Source organism: Cnephaeus nilssonii, assembly GCF_951640355.1.
Source record: "Cnephaeus nilssonii genome assembly, chromosome: 14".
NCBI lineage: Eukaryota > Metazoa > Chordata > Mammalia > Chiroptera > Vespertilionidae > Cnephaeus > Cnephaeus nilssonii.
The window spans coordinates 3,309,609-3,324,032 of record NC_137085.1 but is presented as its reverse complement, the minus strand read 5'-3'; the positions used below and the strand labels follow the sequence as shown (position 1 = coordinate 3,324,032).

General features: G+C 47.6%; 1 protein-coding gene across 3 annotated transcripts in view; it reads right to left on the bottom strand.

Moving 5' to 3' along the window:
* RAPGEF1 (Rap guanine nucleotide exchange factor 1) overlaps positions 1-14,424 on the bottom strand; it is a 106,265-nt gene that overhangs the window by 74,553 nt on the left and 17,288 nt on the right. The gene's annotated exons all lie outside the window — the stretch shown is intronic.

The following is a 14,424-nucleotide window of genomic DNA, read 5'->3' as shown; positions in this document are numbered from 1 at the left end:
TAGACAACAGGATACAGCAGGTTCTTCTAATGTTGATGAGATGCCACAGGAATTTAACTCTTGTTGACTTCTGTTAGCCTGTGGTTCAACTGGTTTGTTACACGTTGGTTCACAGAACCTATCTATGACATTAAGTGGAGGACTTAATATACAGACTTCATTTACCCCACAAATATTTACCAAGTGTTTGCTGTGTGCTAGGCACTGGGGTCACCTGGGGAACAAGCCCAAGTCCACTTTGATAGGCACATGTGTGCAAGCTGAGGACACGGATGTGCACACAACTGCTCACTAGTGTTTACTGCACTGTGACAGGCACACGTGTGCAAGCTCTGATCACACGGATGTGCACACAGCTGCTCGCTGGTGTTTACTGCACTGTGACAGGCACATGTGTGCAAGCTCTGATCACACGGATGTGCACACAGCTGCTCGCTGGTGTTTACTGCACTGTGACAGGCACATGTGTGCAAGCTCTGATCACACGGATGTGCACACAGCTGCTCGCTGGTGTTTACTGCACTGTGACAGGCACACGTGTGCAAGCTCTGATCACACGGATGTGCACACAGCTGCTCGCTGGTGTTTACTGCACTGTGACAGGCACATGTGTGCAAGCTCTGATCACACGGATGTGCACACAGCTGCTCGCTGGTGTTTACTGCACTGTGACAGGCACATGTGTGCAAGCTCTGATCACACGGATGTGCACGCAGCTGCTCGCTGGTGTTTACTGGAGCAACAGCAGCACACCTGTGTTTTCCAGCAACTTTCCTCTTTAACCAGGATCTTCCTCCAAAATTGACTGTGCTTTGAAAAATGAGGTATTCTGCATATAAGCAGAGGTACAAGGTGCCAGCAAATACAATGTTACTGTATTCATTGGTGAAAGGAAAAGATTATGTCTCTCCAACTAAAGTAGGCACAGAACATCAACTGGAAAATTTCTAGGAGGAAAATGTAAAAGAGTAACAGACAACATTTCTTTCCTCCTAAAACTATTTTAGTGACTTGGTGCTCACAAGTCTTGAATGTTATTCCAGGCACAAAGTCAACACCAAGTTACATTTTTAGCAGTCCATTTTGCTTCAGGAGGTCTACACAGGAAATGCAAAAGCAAAAACAAAAGCTAAATGCTCTACCCTCAGAGGAAGAAACGTAACCAAACTACCATAACGTTAAAAACAGAACTAAAATTAGCTTCCTCCCCTACCTAAGGGTCCTGTGAACACATCTGCCACGAGCTGTCCTCCTCTCCCCTCTGTCAAGTGAAGGGGGGCAAACGAAAAGCAAAAAGCTAGCGGCAGGAAGGCAAACAAGTGACCCATCTGCCACAGGGCGCAGGGCTTGTCGTTAACCCGCGTGGGTCCGCACCGATGCCGCAGATCCACTCCAGGTCAGAACAAAACTCGCCTCAATCAAAATTACATCATGGGCTTGACCCTGTGAGTAGAAGCAGAATGCAGAGTTCACACAGGTCAACAAGCTCTTGTCCACATGAGTTCAAACACACAGCTGGTGATGAACACAGCACACGCACTGCTGCTCCTCCTCAGAAGCAGGGTCAAAGCAAACCACAGAACCCATTTGCCAAGTTTCAAAGCAAATCTTCCCTTCGTGGTAGATATTTATTTAGGCAACACTAAAACGCAGCAAATAAGACAGTTTAAAAGAGAACAGAATCGGAAGCTTGGAACACAACTTAGCCATCATCATTTGGTTCTAAGTTTCCTAGTAGCAAAGGAAAAAGGTAAACGAGATGGGTTCATTCTGGCCATCCAAAGAAAATGCATGAACTCAACAGAAAAGGAAACTTTTCCTGGTACGACATTTCAGAAGGAATTTCAAGAAGGATATAAAATGACACTGTGAATTGGGTCTTCGATTTTAGTTTTACAAGCTCTACAACATTCCTCAAGTAACCATTTAGTATCTGCTCTCTATTTAAAAAAAACAATAGCCCACTAACTTGGTATCAGGGAAGGCACTTCTTAGGGAATCTAAGCTATTAATATAGCCTGGTGTGTTGTTTTCAGGCGCTCCAACGTAACACAGAAATAACCCTTAAAGAACTGAATGGAGCCCTAGCTGGTATGGCTCAGTGGATAGAGTGTCAACCTGGGGACTGAAGGGTCCCGGGTTTGATTCTGGTCAAGGGCACATGCCTGGGTTGTGGGCTGGATCCCTAGTAAGGGGTGTGCAGGAGGCAGCCAATCAATGATTCTCTCTTATCATTGATGTTTCTCTCTCTCTCTCTCTCTCTCTCCTCCCTTCCTCTCTGAAATCAATAAAAATGTTTTTTTTAAAAAGAACTTAATGAAAATATGGTTTTCCCCCACCCATTTTTGGCAGAAATGAGATGTCAGTCACGTCAACATCGAGTTCTGAGTCTAATTCAATGTGGTAAAGCACTGATGACTAAGGTCTGACACACGTCCGTGCCCGTGGGGACTGTCAGCATCCTGGTCCCGGCAGGGGCTTAGGGGCAGAAGAAACGCCTGGAGGCCAGCCTCCACAGTGAGGGAGGGAAGAACCCGGCAGCCCACTCCCCCTCAGAGAACCGGGCATCAAAGAGCCCAAGGAGTGTTACCATCCCCCCAGCTTTATGAGAACTGGCTACGGTCTAGGACAGCAGCGCGACAAAACAGGGCAGCGGGCACAGACAGACCAAAATGTCAGCGATGCAGCACTGGAGGCCTGTGGTGCACAAGAGCGCCATCACCACCACACCGCGGCCCGGCCACGATGGGGAACTCCTTACTGACAGATGGACATGCGGGCCAGGCAGGAAGTGTGGGTCGTGAAGTCTCTAGAAGTCAATCTCCGGGGAAGCCAGGCTCCAGGGGGGTCAGCTGGAAGGAAGGGAACTAGGTGGGATGTTTTCTTGGGCTGCAGCTCTACGGTAACCAAGCAGGGACAGGGCTGTGGGTCACCTGCGGTCAAGCTGGCTCCACCACGATCTGGTTCTGAAAACTTGGACAATTAATTCAACATCTCTTTAGCAAAATGGAGAAAAGAATAGCACCCGCCACAAAGGGCTGCTGTGAGTAATAAGGGAGAGAACATGCATTTACCTGAGAATTCGGCTTTTTCACACAGAAACCACATCAGACAGGGACCTCCCTCTGCCAGCCTCTCGCTTAGGCTCAAAATGAGCCGGAGCGACATGATCAGCAGCCCCTCTGCCCAGGGGGTGAGCGCAGGGCATGCAAACAGCAGCCCAAGCTCAAGCCTCCCCCTCAGAGGAAAGACCTCCCGGACCTCCTCCGAGTGAAGCTGGTGAAGCGGGGGAATGCACGCACACACACATTTCTGCATTTGTATGCTACACGTACACATTTTTCCTGAGCCACCGGTTTCATACATTACAGCATGTTCCCTTGAGCACTTGGTGAGCAGTTCCTAAGAATAGGGAGACTGTTGACATCACCGCAGAACAGTTATCAACTCCATTAAATTTAACACTGACACATGCTTTTATCTAAACTACCAGTCCTATTCCAATTCTGTCAAGTGAACTGACAATTTAAGGTCAATTTTTCCATGCTTTTTAAATTGATTTCAGAGAGAGGGAAAGAGAGGGCGAGAGATATAGAAACATCAATGATGAGAATCAATCAGCTGCCTCCTGCACACCCCTCACTGGGGATCCACAACCCAGGCATGTGCCCTGACTGGGAATCAAACCCTGACCTCCTGGTTCATGGGACGATGCTCAACCAACTGAGCCACGACAGCCCGGCTAAAGGACACTTCTTCAGGCAAAAAACCCTCCTGTAGATTCCCAGGGTAGCATGGACTTTGTAATGGTAACGATGAACCAGTGAAAACTGGTGTGACCTCCTGTGATTTGTGTTAGTTTTCTACTGCTGGGTAACAAACGCCGCACTTTTATTCTTTGCAGTCCCTGTGGGTCAGCGTCCAGGCTCAGCTCCAAGGAGCTGCACCAAGGTGTTGGCAGGGCTGAGGTTGCGTGTGGAGGCTTGACCAGGGGAGGCCGTGGCCAAGCTCCCTCGCTGTTGGCAGAATTCATGTCCTTGCAGCCATGAGGTGAAGGGCCCTGGCATGTTGCTGACTGTAGGCTGGAGGCTGCCCGTGGCCGCTTGACATGGGGAGCCTCTTACTTATCCAAAGCTAGCGAGACAGTCTCATGTAACAACTCCCAAGTAGCGCAGAGAGAGCCCACCACCTCCGCCATGTTCTACTGGTTAGCAGTGAGTCAAGGGCCTATCCACACTCAAGGGCTAGACAAAGGTGTGAACATCAGGAGACAGTAGCCAGGAGGCCAGCTGACAGTCTGCCTGCCACATGCTCATAGCTCCTATACAGCTATCAAATCAAACCAATTTACAGTTCAATGCAAATAAAAGGAAACTCCCCGGACATCCTGGTGAACAACACTGATTGAACATATGGACAGTGGTTTCCTGAGACCGCATCACGTTACAATGTCAGCGCGGCGTGGAGAGCGGCAGGATGGTGTTCTGGGTTCAAGATGCTCAAATGCGTGTCAAATGTCGTTCTTAGCACTTTTCTCTGCTGAAATCACTGCGACATCATTTGGCTTTCAGGTGGTGAGAAGCACTGTCCACACGGTAAGTCATCAGCCTACGACGGAAGTAAGAGCACATGCCAGACTTCATGAACCTGACGGATTCGGTTAGGGACAGGGAAGAGCAGAGCGGACAGGGGGAGGAGGAAGGGGAAGGGAGGACGGCTATTCTAGGCAAATCGCTGTCCCTGTCCCTTCCTGAGCAGATGGCTCAGGTGAAAGGAGGCAGCAGAGGTGAGATGCCACCTCCTCAGCTCTTTCATGCCTCCGTGGTGTGAATGTCTCACTTCACTAACAAGATTCCGCTGTTTAAAGATAACAGTTTTCTTTTTACAACACGGGCCTAAACAGACAGCCAGCTCCTGTGCTTCCTCTGCAGCAGGTCGGCGAGCTTTTCTTTACGGGAAGAGTCAGCACTTGCAGCTCTGTGGGTCCACTCGGTTAAACCGCTCAGCTCTGCCCTTCAGTGGGGAAGCGGCAAAGCCGGTGTGTGCATGATGGGCAAGGCTGGGCTCAGATAAAACTTTATGTGCGAACACGAGGAGCCGAGTGGAACTGACCTTGGGTGGCTGGCAGACGCTGCTGTAAGAAACAGCATTCTGTTCAATGCTGGAAGGAGAAGGGACTTCGTTGGTCTCCAATAAGGATTTTCAAGGTTAATTCTGAGCTCACACAACTGCTGCCATCTACTTTTATTCAAACCCAACCCCTGCGCCCACATAAAATACAACTCCACTACACAACCAGGCATCAACACAGAGTGCCAAATCAGCCCTCAAGTCAAAGTGAAGTCGCCACCAGACAGTCTAGAGTATGCTCGCTCCTCCATCACAGCTCTGATCTTTCATATATCTACATGAGTGTAATCAGGTGTTCACCTGGGGGCTAATTTGGTTTCTGCCTTTCTCAACTAAGGAGGGTTATAGGAGAGAATAAAGCTTGAGACCCTAAGTCCATGGACTGTAATAAATTAACCCCTCCAACTGTCCGCTGGCATTTCCACAAGAACATAACAGGCTCTTGGAAGTGAACTCTCGATCTGCCCCTACAGTCGTCCCCATCGGAGCTGATGGCGACTCCATCCTTACAGTTAGAAAATCAGGCCAAAACCTTGCAGTCATCCTTGACTGCTCTTTTCTGCTACAACCCGCGTCCAAGCAGTCAGAGAATCCTTCCCCCCTAGCTCGCTGGGAGCCTGAGCCGGGGACTTTAAGGAAGGGCAAGGCTCCTGGGCTCCTTATAGCAAAGCAATGCTTGATTTACCTGAATTACTCGCCTGCTCCCTCTATACAGACAGCTTGAAAAAACATTCTCACGGTAGTCTCTGCTTGCCAACCAGGCATCGTCTTTTCTGAGACTGTGACATCAGCACCCACACTGACCACCTCCCCAGCTGCTTCCCTAAGGAGCCAACGGGGGCAGCTGCTCGAGCCCTGCTGCCAACAGGTTCTGACACGGCCAGGATGGGGGCGGAGAAACGCTGAGGCTCTCGCACCAAACTCCAGGGCTGGGCTGTCAGATCACAGGTCAGGGCCCAGGGCACACTGCTGACACAGAGATGAGCCCTTGCAGCTGAGTACAGACACAGGGACCCCAGCATAAACTGCCACCGCACAAGCACGAACTAAATAGCTGTTGTTCTAAGTCCCCAAACACTGGGGTGATTTGTTCGCACTCACTGACGGCTAGAGCTACTCAATGACAAGTGGCTATTGTAATTACCACTTTCCTCTTGTCTGGTGATTCTCCCAGCCATCAACGTTTCCTTTTCTACTGCATCATTCCCATTAGCATCCAATCACGCCATTATTCCTCCCTTTTAAAAGCCTTCCCTGACCCCACTACCTTTAACAACCACCTCCTTGTCGTTGCTCCCTCTTGCAGCAAAGCTCCTCACAGACTCAATCCTATGGTCAAGTCTCAGTCCTCGTGTGCCTTGGCTCAAGTCAGCATCATCTGTCACCTTCGCTCCCTCCTGCTCCTAACTTCCTGCACGTGCCTCCTAGGGCACCAGTCTCCTGCTTTTCCTCCTACCTTACGGGAGGGTCGCTCACATCTCCGCCTCCTCATGCGGGAGTGTCCTGGGCTCAGGCTCGGCCCCTCTGTTCTCTCACTCACTTTCTTTGTAATCTCGTCCAGCCGCACGTGTCAACGACTCAAAAAACCTGACTTCTCTGAACGCCTGATTCTTATGTCTGACTGCCTACTGGCCGCCTCCTTCCCGATCCCTACTAGACACCACAAACCCAGTCCGCACCAAACACGACTCCTGATCTTCCCCATGCTGCTCCACTGGCACCCGGCTTGTTAGAGCAGGCAGCCGCTCAGGCCAGAACATCTGTCATTCCTGACCCTCTCTCCTCCCACACCCCACACGCAACCCTTCAGCAAACCCCACCGCTCTCCCTTCAAACCCCTGACAGTTACCTGCAGGGTTCTACACGATCTGCTACTCCCTGACCTTTTTCTTTTTTAAAATATACTCTTTTAAAATATACATATTTTTTATTGATTTCAGAGAGGAAGGGAGAGGGAGAGAGAGATAGAAACATCAATGATGAGAGAGAATCATTGATAAGCCCACAACCCAGGAAACCCTCCTGGTTCATAGGGCAACGCTCAACCACTGAGCCACATTGGCCAGGCATCCCTGACCTCATTTCTTATCTGTCCCCCCGAGTCTACTCCACTCCAGCCACACTGGCCTCGTGGTCTTCCTACAAGCGGGAGCTCCCACCGCAGGCCCTCAACCCAGCCAGTCCTTCTGGAGTGCTCTTGCTCAGACAGCTGCAGCACCTCCTCCAACTTCTCATCCCTGGGCACCTCCTTCCCACCCTCCCCCAGCCTGGGACCGCCTAGCCCCTTCCCCGCCTTCTTCTCTATATGAAGCCTGTCACCCAACAGACTTTATATTTACTTGTTTATATGCACACAGTAAACTTAGGAGGGCAGGATGTCTTAATTTTTCATCAGGTGTCCCCCTGTGCCTCGAACAGTGCCTGGCATACGACCCATTCAACAAATATTTCTTGAATGAATGAGCACACATCTATCAATAAATGAATGACTGTCGAGTTTTTAGTAGTGTCCCATTTCATGTACAGGAAGACTATTTACGGCCTCTACATTCAATAGCACCAGGTTCTTCAAGCCCCTCACCATCTATTTTCTCATCAGGTGCTGATAAGAGCTATGCTTATAGACAAAGACCCGATGGGCATGCGGTAGACTAGGAACCAGAAGGCCCAGCTAAGCAATCCCAGTGATAAAAAGGAGGCAGCTGGACGATGATATTTAAGTCCTCCTCTGGCCTGAAAATGTGAAGATATTTTTGGTAGCTGATGAGTCACGTGCTTCTGAGTTCAGAGTAACAATGACAGCAGAGAGCACCTGAACTAAGAAGACCTCGTAGAGCAGGGGATGGCAAACCTCCGCCCACAGCCTAAACACCTCCGGCCTCCTGGCAGTTTGTGCAGGCTGCTTGTTTATAGCCTGGCAAGCAAAGAACCCTTTTCACATTTTTAAGTGGTTTCATTTTAGCTGGTTATACAAGTACCTACATGATAGTCTTCATTTTGCCTCTTGATCCTGCAAAACCTACAGTATTCACTGTCTGGCCCTTTAAGAAGTTCACCCACTTGCCGAAACCGGTTTGGCTCAGTGGATAGAGCGTCGGCCTGCGGACTGAAAGGTCCCAGGTTCGATTCCGGTCAAGGGCATGTACAATGGTTGCGGGCACATCCCCGGTAGGGGGTGTGCAGGAGGCAGCTGGTCGATGTTTCTCTCTCATCGATGTTTCTAGCTCTCTATCCCTCTCCCTTCCTCTCTGTAAAAAATCAATAAAATATATTAAAAAAAAAAAAAAAAGAAGTTCACCCACTCAACACAGATGAACCATCCTGGGGCAAATTCCTCAACTGTGGCCCACAAGGTCCCCAGAAACAGTCATCTGGGTATTTCAGAAGTGACTTCCGAAATCAAGTGCCCTAAAAGCTATCGACAAAAGGTAATTATAAAGTGACCACTGGCCATTGTTATTATCTTAAATAATGTGACACCCTCTATGCAGCTGGAAAAGAAACAGCCAAACTTGGAAATGTGTTTTATGCATGTTCCCAGGGTAAAGCATATCCTAAAGCCAATGGGGAGGCACAGATATTGTTCTAAATTTGGAAATATCTGATGACAAAGTGACGTTTCCTTCCCTTTTCTTACCCACACCCAAAACAACACCCCACGCTTCTCATGAGAAAAATTCCTTCACATTGATGGTTTCCATTTCCTACATCTGATCTTTCACTTAACAAAACACCGACTATGGAAGCCCTCAAGGTACAGCCGATCTCTTAGCACCACGCCTGGCATACAGTGAGCTTTCACCATATTGCAGCATTATAGACCAATCTATTAGTACTGTATAACTATTACATGTATTATTGTGTCATTATATACTGTGTATTTGATAGCTGTACATAAAATATGTATATAGTGTACTAAACATTTATTCTATAATGCAAATATAGACCTATAAAATATATAATCATAACACATACAATATGCTGTATGTTTTGTATTAATATTATATACCTCATTTTTAAAATGTTTTTATTGATTTTAGAGAGAGAGAAGGGGGGAGAGAGAGAGAAACACTGATGTGAAAGAGAAACATCAACCGGTTGCCTCCCACATACACCCCAACTAAGGATCGAACTCGCAACCTGGGTATGTGCCCTGACCAGGAATCAAACCAGTGACCTTTTGGTGCACGGGACGATGCTCAACCGAGCCACCAGCCCAGTGCCATATTACATACCTTATTAATTACTGTTATTTTACTGTCCTGCCACAGGAGACACCAGACTAGCAGCGGGACTTTAGACAAGTTGCTTTACTTCTCTAAGCCTCACTTTCTTCATTGGTAAAACTAAGGAATCATTTTAGAACCTGTTTACCATGCCTTTCTAGCTCAAGACTATGATTCCGTCAGCATGTCACATAACCTTCGCTTTGAACACCTCTCTTACCCCGAACCCTCTTTATGGCCACTTCCAAACATGGCCCCGAACCTCACCAATGAAGAGGCGCAGGCATCGTCTTTGTTCATGGCATTTATTCTAACACCCTGATGCTCTGCAGTTGTCTATTTAAACCACCCTCTTAAGCTGTTTAATAGCAGGATATCTATTTTAATAACAACGAGTTGGTGCCCCGTCATGTACAAGAAGCTGGGGAAAATGGTAAGGAACCAGCCCTCAAGAGAAGTGGCGAAGAGGAAGAGTGGGGTCATTAGTCACATTGGGTCATCAGTCACACTGCCTAACGTAAGCATCACGCTAACAGTGCTAATAACACATCTGGGCTCACTCTGTCCCCTTCATGTGAGAAAATTAAAGTACTTAATAATCATTGCTCCCTGGGAGGCAGAAGACAAAAGTTGTGATGGTAAACGGTATCTTCAAGTAAAGTCTCATACCTCTTTTCTATGAAACACAGCACTTGAATGAGATTGAACCAAGTCCAATGCAAAGGACTGTGTGTGTGTGTGTGTGCGTGTGTGTGTTGATTCTGAAACAAAAATAGATTCCTAGCACTGATAATGGCGTTTGAACTTCCCATGCCCTTTCTCTGAGCCCCATGCCATCAAGTAACTCACCACTATAGAATTAATAAATACAGTTTAAGTTTTACAAGAGAATCAATTTCAAAATGATAATACTCAATGCCGATGTGGTTATGGCTAACTGATATGTTTAACCATCACTCATGAAAATGTCCTGGGAACTTGTCCTAAGGAATCATCCAGTGGAATCACAAATATCTATAATAATAAAAGCGTAATAGGCTAATTAGACCGGACAGCCAAACGACCTTCCGGACGTCCTTCTGGATGACCTTCAGAAGGACGGGGCTGCGTGAATCAGGCCTCTAGTATATGAGTAAAGCTATGCATTGTTGCCTTCCCTACAACAGCAAATAGGGGAAGTAGTTCCAATATCCAGCAGCAGGTGGGTGACTTAATACGTATGGAACACCAGCATGAGGGTTGTTACAGCCTTCACAGTAGCTATGAAGACCACACAGAGGCACGAAATCAAAGAAACGATTTGCACATGATACAGCGACATGAAACATGCATACATGTGCAATGCTCTGGAGACGGTGAACACCCACAGCTAATACTTCTGCTCACTCGGTTTTAGGTTCTTTAGATTCAGACACTCAACATGCATTTTCTTCTTTGCATTTTGTCCATATTTTCAAAATATTTCTTTAATGTAACGTTTTTACAACTAAAATAAAATGCAATTTCTCTGTATTTAACCTAAGAATAACAACAATAATAAACACTTACTGAGCACTTACTTCGTGCCGGGCACTGTTTTAAGCACTTTATGCCACCCCATGAGGTACTATATGCAGATGAGGAAACTAAGGCCCAGAAGTGAAGTAACCGGCCCAAGACGAGCCAACTAGAACACAGAGGAGCAAGGATTCAACCATGGCCAGCCAGGCTCCAGAGGCCATGTTCTTCACCACTATGTAACTATGGGAAAAACAACATTTCAACACCACTGTACTCAGAATGGGAAAATGGATTGTGCTGGTTAGTTTAATATTTTAGCTCACTAGGAACAGTTCAATTATGTCTGATCCTGCAATAACCGTTTTCAAAGAAATTCACCATAAAAAGCCCCCGTGACCATGGTGCTCAACAGAATGATGCCTTCTGCAGGTCCTGAACATCTGGGGAGCACGCAGGTATTAGTGGCAGAGGCCACAGCTGCTGGGCACTGATTCACAGACTGCAAAGACACCTCTGAGATCATCTGGCATGTGTTCCCTTCAACTGAGAGAAGGAAACAGCGTTAATGAAATGCACACTGCTAGTTGGGATGCATGATACGAGTTACTATTAATCACTGAGTGCTTACTGAATGTTAAAGGCTATGACCCCTTTACATGAATGATCTCATTTAATTCTTGCAAGGGTGCTTTGAGGGATGTGTTATTATTAATCTTAAGCAGAGACCAAGACACGGCTAGAAAGCCGCGCACGCTCTGGAGTGCTGCCTGAGCGGTGGATACCAGACACCACCGCGGCCCATAGCAATGGATAAAGACCAGAAACTAGCTGGTGGGGGGGCCAGCTCCAGCTTTGGCCAGAAAAGCCTTCATATTAATTACCTGGCACACAGGCGCCCAGCAGCCCCAGAGGCTTCCTCACCACCGAGCCTGCAGAGGCAAGTCTAAACACCGTTGCCGACTGGAATCCAACCCGTCATAAAACTGCCCCTATAGCACCGGGTCCCAGGAGCACGTGGAAATCCTTCAAATCCTTGCCTCTCGACAGTCCACCCCTCCCCTCCCCCACCTCGCCCAGCCAAGCTCCTTCCCAGCATTGCAGACCCATCAGCTCGGCCAGGGAAAGGCACTTTGCATAGTCAGCTCTTCCACTGAAGGGTGTTAATTTGGTTAGCTCACACCCAACTGTGTACAAACATGCAAATCACTAACATTTCCATTTAACAGGCTGGTATGGCCCGGAGCTGCTGGGATTTCTGAAGGAGATAACAATTCAATTTGCAATTACTGCTGCAATTTTTAATTCCCAAGGAAATTCTCTGCCCTTGTTGTAGTCCCCAAAGCCAAAATGACCACTGTAAGCAACTTTCAAATTATTTCTGAAAGAGAGAGAGAGAGAGAGAGAGAGAGAGAGAGAGAGAAAGAGAGAGAGAGAGATTGAGATTGAGAGTGTGTCTTCTGAGGCGTCTGGGTCAATGAGTCATAGGGCCACTGAACAGAAGTCAGGGCAGCCTGGCCGTCCCAGCTTCCCGGAGCAAATGCACATGAGGACGTGCTCAGTTTACCGTTCACTTGCCCCTAAAGCAGGCTGACACCATGCTGCAGGCCCTGGGGCCGTCAGCCATCCGCTGAGATTCACAACCTCGTGCAGCGTAGACTGAGGAATATGTACTCAGGGTCAGGGTCAGGGTGAGGGTGGTGCCTAGGATTAATTAAATCTGGCTTCCAAATATTGCTTTAAAATCAAATTTCTAAAACATAAACAACCCTTAGAGACAGCGACAAACAGATAAACTTTGAAGGACACACCCCTGTTACTGTGGGTCCCTGGCAGGGCTTGATGGACTTTGGCTGGGAGACAAAGTGCCGTCCCAGAGTCTGACCTGCGCAAACAAACCCCGACACTGGCAGAGGCATGCTCCTGGCATCGGGACCACGAAGACTTAGAAATCGGGGGCAACGAGCTGCTCTTCTCACCCCCGCCCGCCCCCCCCCCCCCCCCCCCCCCCCGCCGCTGTCACTGTGGAGCCTGAAATCGCCACTATCAACAGCGGCCCTACAACTGCTCTCATTAAAATTACGGAATGCAACTAAACATCATAACAACAAAAACCACAAAGCTTTCTTTAATTCTGTCGTAAATCCATCTTCTGCAACGGAAATTTTAAGATGTTTTAACTCCGAGACATTTTCTGAGGAAAACTAGAGGTAATCTAACAGTAAGTAAATATATTAAACGCCTGTTACAAAGCGGTGCTCTGGCGCTAGTGGATCAAGGCCAGTGCTGTTCTGGCAGCCAGAGCACCAGCCCACGTGGTGCTGACGGAGCGTGCGCACACGACCCCCTCAGTGACGACCACCCCTTCTCCTGAAGGGTGCTGCTATGCTGTCCTAGCCAGCAACTGGTTTTTGGTTTTTGTTTTAAAGTAAAATACATTTAAATATATATAACAAACCTCATAGACCCATTAACCTGGATTCTAACACTTGCTAAACTTATCCCATGTTGCTTATCTGTAAGTATGTGTGTATGTATGTATTCATTCACTGACCTGAATCATTTTAGAATAAAATTATAGACAGCATAACCCTTCACTCCTAAATACTTCAGCATGACTATCCAAAAAAGAACGTTCTCCTACATGACTCATTACCATTATTGTGCATCATAAAATTAGCAATGGTTCCTAACATCATCTACTACCCAGTTCATAGTCAAAGTTCCTGAACTTCCCCAATGTGTTATCACTGCTCTAGCCAAACAAGAATCTGATCAAGGGCCACTAAAAATACCTCTGTCAGCGTACCTGGATGGACAAAGAATGGGAAGTCAGAGGGGCCGAAACTTACCAATTAGCCTCCCATCTACTTTTCCCTTAAAACAAATGATCCATACTCTGACCTCAGAAGACCACTCTTCACAAACGCAGCATTTTCTTCAGTTTATTTTCCCGACATCAGCACACATCCACACAGTAGCAGGCAAACTGTCTTGCTGCAGGTCAAGTGCTGGCTCTGGGTTTTTTGTTTTTCTGTGTGTCAAGTGGAGGTAAAAGAGCCAGAGCTTGAAGTCCCGAGGGAACCATTCTGACAGTCTGGCATGCCTGCTGGGTCTGCCCACTGCTGCTGGTCTGCTGGATTAACAACAGTGAAACGGGCAGCGGGTGCCCTGGGACACGCAACTGCCCCGGGACACGCTGCACGGCCCGCAGCTCCAGGGGCACCAAGTGCTGCTCTGTGCCCCGCTGGCTCCCTCCACCTCAAAACTGAGACAGACCTCAGAGACAGAGGAGGTGTTACCAGATGCCGCTGACCCACATCATGGGTGGCCGGGCTGGGTAAATGAGATTCTTTTACAGAAGGTACTTTGAATCCTTAAAGAAAGGGTCTATATATCTAAAAGCTATTAATAACATTCTCTACAGCAAACTCACAAAAGAGTCAAACTCCTGAATATAAAAATATTTACATGGAATATTTTTTTAATCTAAAAGTTTTTAACCAACAGACAGGTGCTACACTGCGCCATGTGATCGTACTGAGACACGAGCCATTTTATTCCTTAGAAA